The following is an 18,980-nucleotide window of genomic DNA, read 5'->3' as shown; positions in this document are numbered from 1 at the left end:
GTTTTCATTTTCTCAAAGTTGCCCCATCTTTAGCTATCTGCTTCAGTAGTGACAAGAGTAAAGGGGAAGGAAAGGATAAAATGTGCTTTTAATTTATTTATGACATAAATTAGACATACTATCTTAGGGAGTCATGAGCAATCAGGAATATCAGTGCAGTCCATTAAAAAATTACTTCTTTGGGTGATTTCTAGCTTCTTGAAAGCTCTGTTGATATTACTAAAGCTTAATTTATAATCCTCTTTCTGTTTCTTGAACTCCCACACCATGGTAAGCACTGTGTCTTTCTCACATTGTTTAAAATTGCAACTTGGATTTGCCTGCCTGAGGCTTGAAGACCTTCAGGATCCCAGAACTGTCAATTCTAAGCAAATGCAGAGATTTTTTAGGTGTCCACCAGATGGCACTGTTGACCAGAGAAAGGTGACTAACTTGCTTCAGCTCTGAAACAAACCTGTGTTAATACTGATTTAATTCCAAAAATAGAAGGGGGAAAATGTCAGGAAAAAGAAACACGTAGATCCAGGATGCAAGCCCATCTTGGGTCAACAGTAACAACTCTTCACTTAAGCAAGAAGTAACAACTCTGCCCTCAGAGCGAAGGAACCATCATCCTTGAATTATATTTCATTCACCTTGGATTCCACAAAGCTCTGATAGGTAGACCCCACAGGTGCTTCTGTTAAGTCTGTTCAGTGGCTAGACCACTGGAAGCTTGGGCCCCGGGCTCCACCTGAGGCTTTGTGATCAGAACACCCTTGTTCTCGATCAAGTTATTTAATCAATCTTGGCTTCAATTTCTTTATCTACAAAATAAGAATCTGAATTTGGTGAACCCTCCCAGTTTGAAAATATAATCCCTGTTTCACAGATAAATTTCAGAGAAATGCCTTTCTCAAGGTCACAATTTCTTATCTTATGAGTCTGTACTAGAACTCAACCTTCTTCACTCCTGAATGCAGGCAAGGGTCCACTAAGATGTGAAGCTTTTCTGCTGTTCCTTTCTGAATCAACAAAAATATATATTTATATTTATATTTATTTAAATATATATTTAAGAAAAATTTTAAAAATATAATTTAAATATTATATATATTTATGTTTGGGGAAAATGGCTCAGTTTTTTAAATGGATTGTTTTAGAAATCAAAATATAATGTGCATACAGACATATTTACGAATAATAAAGTGAATACACATTTACCCAGCACTCAGCTTTACAAAGTAGGACACCTTTTCTACCTTATTATACAAAGAAATCCAGTCCTTCCCTGTCTATATAAAATCGTATCAAGATCTAACTTTACTCCCCTCCCCACCAAAAAAAAGAGTTTTCAGCTAGCAAAAGGCCATTTCCTCCAGGGTTTTACCTTAGTGGCTTTACACTCTTAGCTCATCCATAAGCTTCGGAAGGCAAAGACAACCATATGTTCCTTTAGGCTCTCATCTCCCCATTACCATCTTTTGGGAGAGAAGAATCAAGTTAATACTTAAACTGCACTTTCTTCCTGCCTGTAATCTTCATTTTAAATTATAGTAAATTGTTATTTTCATTAATGCTAAAATACAAATCATTTACCTCTTTTCTGGGGGACCCTTTGGGGAGAATAAAAGAGCCAGGGTTCATAGTGGCCCAGAGAAGAGAAAGAGCCCATGAAAATTTTCTAAGGAGGTGAATATTTTCAGGGAAATGTCTGAAGCTGCAATGTCTACATATAACATTTAAACTTATCTGCCATGAGGTAACTCAATTTAAGTCTCTTATTGCACATAAACTTTCAATTGCGGCTCACATTCCGTAGAGGTAGCATTTAGGGGTTAAAGAGCAAGGCCTAGAAGAGAGATGAATGGTTTAGATAAAGATGGGAATTTGAGTACGGAAGAATGAGGAAAAATGTAAGCTCTCCAGATCTCAGTGTGTTTAGGGTGAACTTTTGGGGTTTTTGAATTCAAATGTTACTAAAAAGGTTCTCCTCATTATAGTAAAAGATTTGAGATAGCCAGAGAGCTGATATCCAAGTTACATATGTGCAGAAATATAACATGCATTTGTTGGAAATAGCAAAGTGTCTTTAAGTTCACGCACGTGAATGGTAAGGTTCACTAATAAATTCTTTTAATTTCTTGGAAATTCACATTCTTTGAACTTCTTTGTGGTTCACTTATGTTTCTCTCTGTTGAATTTCTTGGTAATCCCAGAGGGTCAGGGATACTTCTCAGATTGTTTTAAGCCTGAAAAGAAGTGAAATAGTGCATTTTTCAGCTGTTGGCCATTTTGTCAGCTTCTAAACCAACATCTCCGCCACCCTCCCAAAGGGTTAAGAGAAAGGCTGTGACAGAAAAGGAGCAGCAATTATATACTTCCTGGGAAAATTGCCAGCCATTCCTGGTCTCTGACCTTCTTTCTCGACAATATGTCCAACCTCTCTGCCTTTGAAATTTATATCTTAATCATACTTCACATTTGACAGTGTTTTGGATTTTTCTAAACAAATTTAAATGCACCCTTTCCCTTGGATATTATCCCCACTGCAGACCTAAATTGCTAGGGCAGATTCTATCATCTGTATTTTCCACATGGGAATCCAGATTAAAAAAAAAAAAAGTAAACTTTATTGCTCAAGGTCACACAAAGCTCAGAGAAAACCCACATTTTCTTTCTCCAAGGCTAATGAGTGTTCAAATGCAGGAAGCTACTTTCCGTCTCCAAACATAATCTTCACTTCACTGTTGACAATGTAACTCACCGAAGCCCAAATACCTCCAAGTCCCAAATGAAAGCTATCAAGTGTTTGCCTCTGTATCTATCCTTGCTCGATCTTTTTTACTTTCTGCCCTGGGAAATAAGCTCCAGGAAAGTTAGCATCAAATGATGAATTAGTTGTTTTTACAAAATGAATAATCAAAGTCGTGATGAAACTGTGAACCCACTTCCAAGTTTTCTCTTTATATGGAAGTTTCAGGATCATTACTCACAGAGTTGCACAAAGTATCACAGATCCAGGTCCAAGTGAAATGATTCAGTATTTATCCAATATTTAACGAATGCTTTCTTAGAAAAAGTTTCCATGTTCAAATTATCTGAAGTCCTTTTTTTAATGTTTATTTATTTTGAGAGAGAGAGAGAGAGAGAGAGAGAGAGAGAGGAGGGGAGGGGAGGGGCAGGGCAGAGAGAGAGAGAAAGAGAGAGTGAATCCCAAGCAAGCTCCATACCTTAGTGTGGAGCCTGACATGGGGCTCTAAGTCATAAACTGTGAGATCGTGACCTGAGCCGAAACCAACAGTTGGATGCTTAACTGACTGAGCCACCCAGGCACCCCCAAAGTCCTTTGTTAAAGGACCTGTACGTCATATTTGTACACACCTTCCTTATGAATAGAGAGGTTGAGGAGTGCGGCATGTCCCTAACTTGTATTCCCACAGAACTTTCTACAGAACTGTTTTTTGTTTCGTTTTTCCAGAACATTCTTTGTGAAAATTTCTGTTAGAGAACAGAGCTTTGTGATGATGTCTATAATACTGCTTCTCAGCATTATTCTAAGGATCTTTATATATTTATATATTTCAGAATTGTATTAAATCAATAATAGTCGAATGAAACCTTCAGGTAAATTTGGATAAAGTGTTTTAAGTTGAAAATATACAAAGATATTATTTTTTTCTTGACTGATTGAAGAAAAATAAAGCAAAGAAATTTAATCTGTATTATATATTTGTGCAAGGCACAAATGACCCAAACCATAAAAGATGAACATTTCAGGGCTCTAACACTCACTGAGGATAAGGAATGAGATAACAATGGAAGGGGGCAAGTTCACAACAACAACAAAAAAGTAATTTCCTTAAGTGTCCTCAGTGGAGGGTCTTCACCTTCAACAATCATAAATCCTGATGCATCTGTTTGTTCCTCCACTTCTCTCTCCAGTTGAGACTGAATCTTGCTGTTGCAAGGCCAATTGGGAATTTATATTTCCCTCAGCAACTTGCCTTGCTGATTCCAGAAACAAGTGGAAGACATCCATTCCCAGACAAAGCATGTCAGGTTGGATCTCAAGCTCAGTTGTATCTTTGAAAGGGGATGCTTTAACCTACTTCTTCAGAATTTTCACAACAGGTGCAACATGGACAGAAACAAAATCACAGTTGCTTCACTGATGCCAGGTTGGTGGTTGTTAATGATTCCAAACATTTCTCTAGGCCTTTGAAATGTTCATAATACACTTAATTTGAATTCTCATTTCTACTTCCCACGACGTTATGCACAAGACAGGGGTAATGATCTCTGTTTTAAGAGAATGTGGATGGTAGTTGCTAGGAAGGATTGCATCTGTGACTCTGTCCCTCCATTTAGTTTTTTTTTTTTTTAATTACCTATACAATACAAGCCTACTTCCTTGAATGAGGCACCATTTTTAAGATAACATCAAAATAAAATATTTTGGTTATTTTGTCAGCCACTGGGCTAAGCTCTGACTTAACTTATATATCTACAGCTGTGTTAAGAACTTTATATAAAGATCAATGAAATAGATACTATTTTTCTTTATATATTGTACATACATTACTTTTTAAGTTCAGATATTTATATATAATTACCTTATGGATTTGTTGCTATTCAATATATTTTGGCAGTTGCATATAATCATAATCATCATCTCAAACGATATGTAGAATATTCCCATTATTCCAGAAAGTTGCCATGTACCACTTAGCTGTCAGTTTTCACCCCTCAAAATCCCAGGAGAACTATTTTTTTATTTTATTTATCTTATTTTAGAGTGTGTATGAGCAGGGGAGAAGGGGAAAGGGAGAGGGAGAGGGAGAGAGAGAGAGAGAGAGAGAGAGAGAGAGAGAGGGAGGGAAGGAGAGAGACAGAGAGAGAGAGAGAGAGAGAGAGAGAGAATCCCAAGCAGACTCCACGCTCAGTGTGGAGCCCAGCGTGGGTCTCTATCCCAGGAACCAGGATCATGACCTGAGCTGAAGCCAAGGGTTGGACCCTCAGCCAAGAGAGCCACCCAGACGCTCCAGGGAACTATTTTTAATTTCTGTTGCAGTCATCATCCCTTATCCACAGGGGATATCTTCCAAGGTGCCTCAGTGGTTGCCTGAAACCACAAGTTGTATTAAATCCTATATATATTATGTTTTTCCTGTGCATACATACCTATGATAAAGTTTATTTATATTTTTTTTAAAAAATTAACATTTATTTATTATTATTGAGAGACAGAAAGACACAGAGCATGAGCAGGAGAGAGGTAGAGAGAGGGGGAGAACAGAATCTGAAGTAGGTTCCAGGCTCTGAGCTGTCAGCACAGAGCCCGACAAGGGGCTCGAACTCACAAGCTGCGAGATCATGACCTGAGTCGAAGTCAGTCGCCTAACCAACTGAGCTATCCAGGTGCTCCCCTATGATAAAGTTTAATTTATAAGTTAGGCACAGTAAGAGATTAACAACAACAAATAATAAAATGGAACAATGATAGCAATATACTCTGATAAAAGTTATCTGAATGTGGTCTCTCTCAAAGTATCTTGTGCTGTATCTTTCTTGTGATATTATGAGATGATAAAATGCCTACTTGATGAGACAACGTGAGGTGAGTGATGTAGGTGCTGTGACACAGCACTAGGCTACTACGGACCTCTGACTGTATGTCAGAAGGACAATCATCTGCTTCAGACCGTGGTTGACCACGGGTAACTAAAACCGTGGGGAGTGAAACTGTAGATAAGGGAGCACTACTGTACTTTAGATGTTCTTGAACCTCATTTAATTATAAACATGTTTTCTCTGCTCTTTTGTGTAGGGTTTGAGGGTTTGTTTCACGCAACATAATATCTTTCTGAAATTTTTCCATGTTGTACTGTGTCTGATTTTTTAAAAATTGATTATATTCCACTGTATTAATATACCGTACTTTATTTTTCCTGTCTCATATTGATGAACATTTGAATTCTTTCCACTTTTGGCTATTATGAATAAATGTCCTTTGAAAATTCCCAAACAAGGATTTCTTTAGATATACGTTTTCATGTCTCTTCAGTAAACACCTAGGATTGGGACTTCTGGTCATGTTTAACCTTGTAAGAAGATGACATTTTTTCATTTTCCATTTCTACCAATAACAACATGTGAGACTTCTGGTTGTTTCATCTTCTCACCAAATTTGATATTATGATTTGATTTTAGCCATTCTATAGGATGTGGAATAGTACCTCCCTGAAGCTTCACTTTTCATTCCCCAATGACTAATGATGTTGAGCACCATTTCAGGGTCTAGTTGCCTTTTTTTTTTAATCTTTCTTTGAAAGTAAGAGTTTAATGATTTTGCCTAGGTTTTTGTTTTTAATTACTGATTCGAAATAGTTCTTTATGTGCCCTTTATTTGTACCCTTTGTCAGATATACGTTGTAAATTTTTTTTTCTCTAAACTATGGTTTGCCTGTTCATTTTCTTCTTCTTCATATTTTTTAAGTGGTTTTTTTTTAATGTCTATTTGTTTTGTGAGAGAGAGCAAGAGTGCACAAGCAGGGGAGAGTGAGAGAAGAGGGAGAGAGAGAATCCCAAGTAGGCTTCATGCTGGCAACACAGAGCCTGACATGGGGCTCAATCCCATGAACCGTGAGGTCATGACCTGAGCCGAAACCAAGAGTCAGACGCCTAACCAACTGAGCCACCCAGGAACCCCAATTTTATTATATTTAAAATTGAAGTTTAGCTGACATTCAATATTATGTTAGTTTCAGGTATATGACATAGTGATTTGACATTTATGTACATTACAAAATGATCACCACAATAAATCTAGTTACCATAGGTTACCATACAAAGTAATTACATTATTGACTATATTCCCAATGCTGTATTTTATACATTTGTGAGGTATTTATATTATAAATGGAAGTTTATACCTCTTAATCCTCTTTACCTATTTCACCCATCCCTCCTACCACCCCCCCATCCTGGTAACCACCAGTTTGTTTTCTGTATTTATGAGACTGCTATTGTTTTGTTTTGCTTGTTAATTTGTTTTTTGTTTTGTTTTTTTTTTTTATTCCAGATGTAAGTAAAATCCTATGGTATTTGTCTTTCTCTGGCTTATTTCACTTGACATAATATCCTCTACATACATGTGTGTTGTCACAAATGACACGATTTTATTCTTCTTATTTGCCTGTCCATTTTCCCTATGGTATCTTTTGATAAAAAGAAATTTAAAATTTTGGTAAAGTCCAACTTGTCTTTTTATGTGCATGTGGTTAGTGTTTCTACAGTCTTGTTTAAAATATTCTTTGTCCAACTTCAAGTTTATGAAGATCTTCTCCTACATACTTTCTAGAGGCTTTTTGGTTCTTGTATTTATGATTAGGTTCATGGTCTAAGCTGAATTGCTTTTTGCATATTGAATAAGGTAGGGTTTTATTTTTTCATATTGGGATATCGATTTATTTCAACTCTATTTGTTAAAAATACATTACTTTGTAATGGACTTGTTTGCTGCCTTTCTCAAATACTGACGTTATATGTGCAGATCTCTTTATAGACTTTCTATTCTATTTCATTGATTTTTATTTGTTCATATCTTGACAATCCCAGACCATGTTGATTACTATAGTATTATAGTAACTCTTGACATCAGTTGGCAGTGTAAGTTCTCCAACTCTGTTCTCGTTTTGGTGATTCTAAATCCTTTGAATTTCCATATGAATTTTAAAATCAACTTGTCTATTTCTACAAACAGCATGCTGACATTTTGATTGTGTTGAATCTATAGACAACTTTAGAAAAGAATGGACATTTTAACAGTAGTGTTCTCTAATACATGAGCATGAATATGTTGTATTTATTTATGTCTTACTCAACTTCTCAACATTGCTTCCTAGTTTTCAGTGTAGATATTTTTTGAAATTGCATTGTAAATTATATGTATTATATTTTATTTTCCAGTTGTTTGTTACCAACATATTGAAACACAATTATTTTGTATATTGATAATATATATTGTATACATACTGCTAAAATATTATGACTGCTAAGTATAATGTTACCTATAAGTTTTTCATAGATGACTGAAGAAGTTCCCTTCTATTCTTATTGGTCTGAGAGATTTTTAAAAACATTCAGTAGATACTAGAACTAATTTTTAATGCATATTTTGTGATATTAATATGATTTATATCCTTTATTCTGTTAACATCATAACCTATTATTGTTATTTATTAATATGTCACGTTAACATCATGGCATACGTTAACAAAAATGACATACAACTGGCTGTTTCAACATGTTAAAGTAACTTTTACATTCCTAAGATAAACTCTATTTGGAGTTAAATTTTTACATACTGTTGGATTTAATTTGTTAATTTTCTTAAAGATTTTCCTTCTATGCTCAAGAGGGCTATGAAGCTGATTTTATGTCTTTGTATTATCATTGTAAGGTTTTGCTAGCAGAGTCTGCCTTGCGTGGAGAGCAGGGGCTCTCTTTCAGCTCCCACGCCCTCCTCACAGCCTTGGGCATCTCTCCCTTATGCTGGATGAAGCGTGCGAGGAAGGTTTGGCAGGGAGGTAAGGGCTTGCTCTGTGACCAGTGGTCCTTGGAACGTTAACCTGAGCAGGTAGCCTGTATGAAGCTATCAAACACTGTAGGAGTTTGACTGTCTCTGGTGGTTCCCTTTGACCATGCTACGTGGGATGAAAGCTATCAGGTTTCTTCTCTCCTGGGAGAGGCTCATCACTTTCTGGAATTTAGTTCATTCAGGTTTCTTTGCTTCCTCACCCCTTGAATTCTTTCTTTAAAAACTATGATGTTATAGTGTATCTATCTTGTTCTTATTATCTGGGTGGGAGTGATGATCTCACTGATGGTCTGCTTTCTGTCCAGGTTAATTCAGAATGCACCACCACTATCCCTGCTTCATGAATGACAAAACAAAGTTCCAAGTTCTCCCAGCTTGGAGTTGTTCAACTGGCATCTGGAATTTAATTCTTTCCTGATCCTATTACTTATATTTTTAACAGATTATACAGACTCTATATACACCACTTTTCATTTAGAGAACACAATTTCATTTTCTTTCTTTCTTTTTTATAAGTCATTTTTACCCTTTCCTGCAGCGTAACTCCAATGCCAGGCAAGGCTTTTCTAAATTAGCTGTACTTGGATCTTTACTGATCTACAAAGAATTTGAAGGAGAATTTACAGAAGAGCCACTGCTTACTTTCTACTGGATACAAATGTGGAGAAGAGTCGGCATGTACTCTATTTGAGCCTCTTAGAATAAATTGAACTTTTGCTCCAAATTAAACATGGGCCTCTAACCTAGTAGTTTTGAATGGAAGAAAACCTCTTTCTATATATTCATTGCTAGGAAGTTGCAGTGTCCAGGACATCAGTTTTTCTATTCATATAATTGGAATTTTTTTGTTCAAATGTAATCAAAATAAAAAACAACTCTAACATATTTTACTATTTTTTCAAAAAAAATTTTTTTCAACGTTTATTTATTTTTTGGGGGACAGAGAGAGACAGAGCATGAATGGGGGAGGGGCAGAGAGAGAGGGAGACACAGAATCGGAAACAGGCTCCAGGCTCTGAGCCATCAGCCCAGAGCCCGATGCGGGGCTCGAACTCACGGACCGCGAGATCGTGACCTGGCTGAAGTCGGACACTTAACCGACTGCGCCACCCAGGCGCCCCCATATTTTACTATTTTTTAACCTAACCATATTTTTTACATGAACAAAAGAATTAACATAAAAAGACAATGTGTTGTTGTAAATAGAGGGAAGATTTATCTTTTTTGATTTGCTCAGTTGTCTTTAGGAGATAGGCAAGGGGAAGTTGTTTTCTTCTCATTAGAAAGACCCCCAAGCACTTTTGACCAGTCACTGGAAAGACTTACTCTCTTCTTACTAGACAAGTCCCCAGTTGTCCTTTGTAGCTCCAGGAAACAGGCTGACACCTTTATCTTCTATGTGTGAAGTCTAAGGTAACTGTTTTGGTTTTCTGGGTTTCAGGGAAAAGTTGAGTCTAAAAAATAAGACTTTTTCTGAGAGTGCTAGGTTGGAGCTTCGAAAAATTTAGAGAATTCTAGGTGGTTGGAGGAACCCAAAGTTTAGTTAGATGAGAACGGCCTGAAGAGATTTTTTATTTTATTTTATATCATTTTAGAGAGAGACAGAGAGAGCATGAGCAGGGGAGAGGGGCAAAGAGAGAGGGGCAGAGGGAGAGTCTGATGTGCAGCTTGATTCCATGACCCTGGGATCAGGACCTGAGCGGAAATCAAGACGCCAAACAACTGACCCACCCAGCTGCCCTAAGAGATTCTTAACTTAAGGAGAATAAATGCTGGAAAAGTGTTCTACTTTATAATTTGTCTTATGACCAGCCTAGAATTGTGAATAGAGTAAGTATTCAATGTATTTTTATTAGCCATTATGTAGAACTTCCTTTGAGTAATGAGGTAAGATTTAAAAAGAAAAATGGGGTGGCTGGGTGGCTCAGTCAATTAAGTGTCTGACTTAGGCTCATGATCTCATGGTTCATGGGTTTGAGCCCCACATGTGGTTCTCTGCTGTCAGCACAGAGCCAGGAGCCTGTTTCAGATCCTCTGTCTCCCTCTTTCTCTCTCTGCCCCTCTCCCCCACTTGTGCGCACTCTGTCTCTCTCTCTCAAATAAACATTAAAAATAAATAAATAAATATAAAAACAATTTCTTGGGACACCTGGGTGGCTCAGACACTTAAGCTTCCAACTCTTGGTTTCAGCTCAGGTCATGATCTCCCGGTTCATGAGTTCGAGCCCTGCATCAGGTTCTGTACTGCCGGTGCACAGCCTGCTTGGGATTTTCTTTCTCTTTCTCTCTCTCTCTCTCTCTCCCCACCTTTCTCTGCCCCTCCCCTGATTGCACTTTCTCTCAAAATAAATAAATAAATAAATCTTAAAAAATAAAATGAAAACAATTTCTCTATTTATTAATATAGCAGTTTTTCATTACATACCATATGTCAGAAATGTTCATCATGGACCTCAAAATGCATATTCTTAGTAAGTGAAAATCACACTTAAATATAAAGAAAACACAAATAAAATCATATAGACCACATGCTATAGGAGGATAGAAGGGAAAAGTAAATAGCAATCTTTTCAGAGGATGAAATTGGAAAATAATTCAAAGTGAAAAGTTCATCGGATTTGAAACTATGTGCATTTTACACGGACATAAAAGACAGAGGGAACTTCCAAGATAAAGGGAATAGGACCACCTCACTGTGATGCTCAAGTAAAGGGACAGTTGGGGAAAGGTCTTCGCGTTCATTGAGAAATAAATGTAGTTCAATTAAGCAAAGTGTCATGGACCTGAGGCTAAAACAAGGTGAAGAAGCCTGGTAGTGAAAGGATTTCTAAGGTCTGAACCACGTTCTGTAGACAATGGGGGTTACTGAAAGAATGTAAGCCACTGCTAGAGAAACTGAGATTCCCTACGTATCAGAAAGTAGAAAAGAAGACACACAGAATATCTTGGTTAGGGTAAAAATGGTGGCTACCTTGGATCTCAGCCTGGTGTATTGGAGAGCGATGATGGGATAAGGTTTGAGTGACTCCCCCTTACCTATTATTTTATTAAAATACATTTGACTTATAACACTGTGTAAATTTAAGGTATACAGCATGTTGATTTGATACATGACGCATTGTGACATGATCACCATTGTAGTGATAGTACCTCTATCATGTCATGTAATTATCCTTTTGTTTTGTGGTAGAAATTGTTAAGATCTAGTCTCTTGCCAAGTTCACGATTAGAACACAGTATTGCTGTGCATATTCACTATACTCTGCATTAGATCTCCTTTCTAAAACTGACACTACCAACACTGTGTTACTTTCATTTTCTCAATCTCTTCTTCTTCCTCTTCCTTCCTTGTCCCACCTCTCCCTTCTCCCTTCCTCCCTCTCCCTCTCTCCTTCTCATCTTTTTTATTAACGGTTTTTGTTTATTTTTCAGAGACAGTGTGAGTAGGGGAGGGGCAGAGAGAGAGGGAGACACAGAATTCAAAGCAGGTTCCAGGCTCTGAGCTGTCAGCACATAGCCTGATGCGGAGCGTGAATCCACAAACTGTGAGATCATGACCCGAGCCGAAGTCAGACGCTCAACCGACTGAGCCACCCCGGCGTCCCCTCACTCTCATCTTTCTATCAAGAGAAGGAACCTTTAAAGGAGGGCCCAGCTTTGTGGGTACCATACCTCAGGTACCATACCTTTCTTGGTATAGTCCTGCCTGATGAAATTGTGGTAGTTTTGATCATGCAAATTTGGATTCTTTCTTCAGTACAACTTCTACAAAGACAAAAGCTGCAGACGTGAATACAACAGAGTGTTTGGATGCAGACTATGGAGCCAGTGAAGAAAGGGCATACCAGCCCATCTCTGGCTGGCAGACACATTAGAGGCTTGGAACAGTTAATTCAACCTATTAGGATGGTAGTTTTGATTTACTAAAATGTAAAAAAAAAAAAAATTCACTGTGGTTAATTCCAGGTGACTTACAAGGGAAACAAAGGTATTGGGGTTATGTTCTAGCTGGAAAAAAGATAACTTCATTCTTTGACATTGAAAATAAACTAAAGAAAAGGAACACCTACTCAGACATTTCTACCACTGACTAGGAACATCCCCAGAACCTAAAGGGAAAATGAGCAAATATATCCACCTCCTTCACAGAAGTCATTCTTATTCATGACTCACCTTATTGTAGTCTAAGATCTCCTTCATGAAACTTTTCCTTTCTTTTAGAAACTTCCTAAGAATTTCTCAAATTTAAAAAAATATTAAAAAATTTTAATAAAATTCAAGACACACTTAACTGTTAAAAAAAAAAAAAACCACATGTCTGTATGTCTAAAAAACATAAACAAAACACCGGCAAGGCTCTGAACATTTGTTGTCTGCTATAAATGCAGCATGAACTAGACCGGGATTTTACATCGCAAGTAGGCTGAGCCATAGTGTTATTTTCCTCTGGGTTTTGATTTGTTTTTATATCTTTGTACTCTTTTATTTTTTTTACTTGTTGCTTTTTTTGAAACTGATTTAAGTCATATATTCTGAGATGACATGGGCCCTTCCAGGCCCTTGGGCATGTCATAGTGGGAAAGGCATACTAGTATTAGACTCTCTGTCAGTGCTAGAGAACCCGATGCTTTGGTGACACACATGTGAAACTCTGATAGCAAATAGCTTCCTGAAACCGGTTGAGATTCTTGGAAAAATAAGCTTAGGAAACTGTTTATACCAAAATGTATATTTTAAAAACTGTCTACCCTGTGATATTCACATCTCCTTTTTTCTCTCTCCCCTTTCCTCTCCTTGGACTCAAAAGAACTCACAGTTATGTATCTCAAACATGTCAATTAGTGTGAACATTATTTGGCTTTGTTGGCAGAATATTTGACAAGACATCACGGCATATGGATTCTTCATTTAAATGTCAAATTCAATATATAAATTGGGAACAAAAATATAATGTAGGAAATTCTTACAAATTAATTAGTGTGATATAACTTAAAGTGGGCCATTACCCAATTGGTCCATTTTACTTTTTAATGCACATCACATTTTATAATATTTAATGTTCCATTTTTTATACAATAAGGTTTGAAAAGAGTAGAGTTACCAATAAGACTGGAGAATAGCAAGTTGATTTTAAAATGGGACAAAATTGTAAAATAAAGTGAAACAGGCATTGTAAAATACAATGAAGAACAGAACACTGGAGCAAAAGTCTCTATTCTGATGCAGAAAACACTAAGGGGTGAAGAAAATTAAATATGTATCTCCAGAATAACAGACCAAAAAAACCCTGGCAACAATATTTTGCAGTTGCATATGGTGAGTTTTCTTTCACAGGGTTCCAAAGATATTTCACATGGACCACTAAACTTAGTGCAGAGTTTTCAGTATCAGAAAAATGAAGATAAATTAGGAAGGGCTCATGAGCAGAAAGACAGATAAGGGCCTGTGGAGTTTACCTATTAGAAAACATAATTGAGTGAAAAATATGGTTTGACTCACCACTAATGTAAGATATAGCCTTTAAGAATGTGATAAATGTGAGTAACCCAGGCCTACGGAATTTAATGAGTATGTTTTAGACACACTGTAGGGTGAACAGTTTTTCCCATCTGAGGGACAGGGGCATTCTAACTAGACAGCTGTGTTGTTTCTGTGTATGCCTTTAGGCTTCTGTGAAGGTGAATAGAGACTTTAAGGTTAGATTCTTAGCCTGAAAGGAGAGACAGTCTGTTGAAGAATATAGGCCCCCAGTTGAAGGAGACTCCTGGAGATGCTCAGAGAGCAAGAGACTCCTTATATGAGATGCTCAGAGAGATGCTCAGAGAGCAAGAGACTCCCTATATGAGCATATCCACACTGCATGTGGGGTAGCCAAAGGAATCTTTCCAAGAGCGCTGTTTTCCAAAGTAGGAATTAGGAAACCTGAGGTTATGTTGCAGTAACCAGAAAGCTGCAATAACTTGTGTCATCCTTTCTAGTATTTTCCTGCAAATCAGTTGACTCAGAAGCAAGGCCTTTGCCTTCTAGTCAAGTTATAATTGCCATGGAGACCATGATGAAGGCAGCAGAGACCTTCAAACCTGTAGTAAGGAGAGCAAAGGCCACTTGGGTCACAAAGAGCTGTGACAGACATGGTTAAATGGGAGTTCCAACCAATGTGGAGGAAATTAGAACCCAGAAGCACAGTGGGTGTGACATCAGAGGGGAATACATTGATTGTGAGACAGGGCATCTCAATGGTGTATAGTCCCCCAGCTATTCTAGATTCAGAGGAAATTTGGTAGCAAATTGTGTATCCATGGTACAAACTGCTTTTCCTCTAGAAGGTGTTGAGTAAGACCAGTGGTAGATAGTCTTATAATGGGTGGCACTAGAATTGCACTTTTGGATATTAGGGAGAATAATGCAAACATGTGAATAAATCAGCAGGTGAGAAATGACACTGTCTGACTTCAGTGGAGGCTGTGTACAAAATCTTGGCTTGGAGCCTCCTATGTCAAAACGCGCCTGAACCAAGCCCTTGTCCTCAAGGAGACAATTTCTCCCAATCTATGGGTTATAAGTGGATAATGACAAAGTCTCCATTACCAGCTATAGGCAATCTAGTTAGGAGAAAGTGGTTGCAGAAACCTGTGCTGGTCGGGAATGGGGTGCCTTCAAGTACATTAGGATTATAGTTATGTTCCATATCTATGGATATATTTTTAAATGTTTAATCTCATTTCATTTACTCAAACTCAGTAGTCATGTTCTTGTGTAAGAAAGTAAACAGCAATATTGATTGCTTTTATATGTTCTCACTTATAATTCCACTTCTAGATGTGTGCATGAGTATGTTTGCATATGTGATATAAATAGTGGTCTTTTATACATCTTACTACAGAAAGTTATCACAGCTTTTATGTTCGCTGATAGCTCTAAATTATAGTGTTTGTAAACGTGAGTCTGTCATTATTGTGTTGTAAGTAGTGATAATTTTTATAAGGCTGAATAATATAACTAAAACATATCTTTTATATAAAAAATAACACCAATATTTATGCAGTGTTTTACCATTTTACATGCACTGATGTTTGCCTATGCACAACTAGGCAGCCTGAAGATGCAGAAATCCTGCTGGGATCTAGTCTCTACTACCTAAGTATGCACTATGACTTTTCTGCACAAACCAACAAGGAGAAAATATTCTTTTCTTGTAAGTGAAGAGGCTGTTGGACACTCATAGTTAGGAGAAGTTTTTGGAAACTAGTAGCAGGAGAATATAGTGGGAATAAGTGATTTGGGGCATTCTTTTGGAAACCAAAGATAAAGAGGGGGGTGGAAGCATGCAGGTGATACACTCTAAACAACTTTTCCCAAAAGCAGAATGAATATATGAAAAGGAATGAAGAGCTAAAGCTCCTCACAGATGTGCCATTCAGCTGATGGAAGTAAAGGATTTTGTTGACTGGTTTGAGGCTTAAAGAATACTTACTGGTTCTTGTACTTTCTGTGGAGGATTTCTCTGGAAAGCATCTTGAAATCTAAAAACTTTTTATGAGAAAAATAAGGGAAAATCTCAAGGTTTCCACAATGTGGCTTCAGAGATACTGGCTTATAAATAGTATTTCAGATGGAGTATTTATGAGGTTGAAAATAGATTGTTATTATGTTATCCTAATGTATAATGGGAAAAATTGAAAACATTGTAAACTAATATATTTAAAGACAATTCAGCTATTTTAGCTGACCCTAGCAAGGCAATTGCAAGGATAGTTTTAGAGACACCATACTTCTTGCTACACGTTACTTAGGAAGGGTGGTGAGTTATAAGGGAAGATTCATCTTTGGCTGGAAAGAGATTCACTCTTGGCAATGAACCAGCATCTTCGATCAAAGAAAACTAGATCATGCCAAGGAAAAAGAATTGTGTTCCCTAAAGGGCACTACAACTTTTTCTTCATTGTTTTATTTATTTTACCAACAAAGAAAGATAAATGAAATATGCTAACATTAGTCAATCTGGGGTGATGGAAACATGGTCATTTATTATGTTATTTTCCTCTACTTTTCTATATTTTCAAATTTTTAAACATAAAAATATGTGGTTGATTAAAACAGAATTGTGTTATAAAGAATCTTTTATCTTACATCTTTCCTTAAGGTGCATGGGTGAATGTAAAAAAAAATGACAATGAGCAAGTAACAAAAAAAGTCATAGATAAGGACTTAGTGTAACATTTTTAATAATGTTTTCTGCCACTTGAAATGATAGCTACACATTTGCAGTTTCCATTTTTCCTATCTGACCCTTTATACATATCTTAGCACTTCATAATGAAATTGAGGTGAAGCCAGTGAGCACTCACGGACCATGTCCTGCGTGCTGGGCCATGTGTGACCACTGGGGGTGGGACAGGTGGAAGGCAGCTAGCCTTGTGGGTACAGGTGGGGTGCTGGAACCAGACTGCCTGCCTTTGAAATCTGGCTGGGCTCCCAACCAGCTGTGGGTGTTGTGAAAGTTACTTTGTGTTTTGTTTCTCAATTTCTCATCTGTGCAATGTGGAAGGAAAAACGGTAGCTCCCTCTTGAATTGTGAAGCTGAAACTGTTGAGAAGAGTTAATCGTTAAGAGTTAATTTAATTGTAAATGTATTATGACTCATTTAGTACTAAGGAAAAGGCCTGGCTCATAAGAAGCATTCAGTAAATGTCCATCTTATTATCATTATGAAACAGAGACTCCTGTTCTCAGAGACATGCATCTAACATTTCTTATGTTTCACAATCCTGTTTATATAGAAATTCTTTTACATAGAAAACAAATGTACATTCTTTAAATAAACTATAAAATCCCAGGGGAATCCCTCCTAAATCAGCTCCTTGGAGAGACTGAGAGAGCATAGAGGTCAAAAGTGAAAATGGCGGGGGTGTGGAGAGCTCTAGACCATAAAGGAAAGACATTAAAGAACATTAGGAAACACGCTAATTTGATACATGTCATAATGCATTAGCATCATGGACTAGGAAGAGGACGAAGCTCAGGTAATGAATACTAATTAAACATTTACAAGAGTTTTATACTCCTTAGAACAAGCATCCACAAGAAAGAACAGGCCACGCTTCTCTTTCATGTTGTTTGGAAGAAAGGAAAAAATAATGGAGAAGAGAGGAAAGAAATCAAACATCTGAGTTGGTTTTGATTTAAGGGGGCAAAATGAGAAAAAAACAAACAGCATTTAAACAGAATCAGCAGCCACCTCCCTTCCCAGGTCATAGAACGTGCACATGGCAGCATTGCCTTTCCTTTTGGATGCGATCTACCTTGGTATAAATTACTGAATGAATAAATCACATTTTTTTTTACCTTAAAGAGACAATCTAGTCTTGAAATATATCCTGGTCCTTCCATTCATCAGGCTTCTAATGTCCTTCTGTGGACGGCAGAGTCCTCTGCGGGAAAGGTTGGCAACAGAGCAGGAGCGAGAGGTGGGTGTGGGGTGTGTGTGCCGTATACGTGATGACCCTGTAAAGCACATCTCAGCATCTCAGCTCTCAAGAGGGATGCAGCCACAACTGACCAACGTTCAGACTAGATATTCCTGGAATTAGGATTTTCATTTAAAATCTTAGGATTTTAAAGCTTTACTAAAAAAAAAAAAAATTAAATGCCACTTTGCCTGATTCTTTTTTTCTTTTATAACTGTCTCTGTGTAACATGACTCAATGCATGTGGTTTTCCAGTTCTGACTCAGGACATCACAAAGAACGTCCATTTGTATCAGTTGTAGACAAACTAGATGCCTTATTGTTTCCTAAATATGCCCAATCCTGTCTTCTATTTGATGCTTTCCCCCTATTAGCAAAGTTATCCCACATTCCTTCCCTGACAGTCTAGATTCCAGCTTGCACAAACGCCATGATCACCTGAAACTTGATGCAATTACTTTCAGATGGAAGCAGCTTTTCTAACTCTAAACCTGCATAGCATTTTTTCTATGTCTCTTATGATGTCTATAAATTTCTATTTTGCGCTGTATTTGCATACAGGCTTTAAGATCATATTATAACCATTCTCATATGAGCGAAATAATGCTTACATGCTGCATGCAGCACAGATCAGTAACCACTGTTTTCATCTGGCATATTTTTTTCCATTCTTCTCTGAGAAAATACGGAAAAAAACTAAGATCTAAAGTGGTTGTACCAACCTAGCTATGCACCAGCAGAGAAAGAAGATGCAGCTTCCACCGTTCCTTGAACGCACCGAGTACATTGTCATTGTTATTGAATTCCTGCCGATGTGATAGGAAAAGCACAGTTCCTTGAGATTCTGAATTTCCTAAAAAAAAAATAAATGTCCTCACTTATTCAGGTTTTGGCTATCCAGGCAAGAAGCTGAGAGGAGTATTTTTAAAGGT

The 18,980-nt window shown here is 37.3% G+C and overlaps 1 long non-coding RNA gene across 3 annotated transcripts in view; it reads right to left on the bottom strand.

Moving 5' to 3' along the window:
* Positions 1 to 2,123: 2,123 nt before the first annotated feature.
* LOC125155834 (uncharacterized) overlaps positions 2,124 to 18,980 on the bottom strand; it is a 31,776-nt gene continuing 14,919 nt past the window's right edge. Inside the window, exons 2-4 of one of the 3 annotated variants that reach the window (XR_007148370.1) lie at positions 18,771 to 18,901; positions 17,927 to 18,161; positions 2,124 to 2,231 (exon numbers count right to left, since the gene is read on the bottom strand). This is a non-coding gene — a long non-coding RNA (uncharacterized LOC125155834). The remainder of the gene's footprint in view (positions 2,232 to 17,926; positions 18,162 to 18,770; positions 18,902 to 18,980) is intronic. The other 2 variants (XR_007148371.1, XR_007148372.1) reach the window with 2 other exon arrangements.

The sequence above is a fragment of the Prionailurus viverrinus genome, chromosome F1, assembly GCF_022837055.1.
Source record: "Prionailurus viverrinus isolate Anna chromosome F1, UM_Priviv_1.0, whole genome shotgun sequence".
Classification (NCBI taxonomy): domain Eukaryota; kingdom Metazoa; phylum Chordata; class Mammalia; order Carnivora; family Felidae; genus Prionailurus; species Prionailurus viverrinus.
Note: the sequence above shows the minus strand (reverse complement) of the source record. Positions and strands in the feature narration are given on the sequence as shown.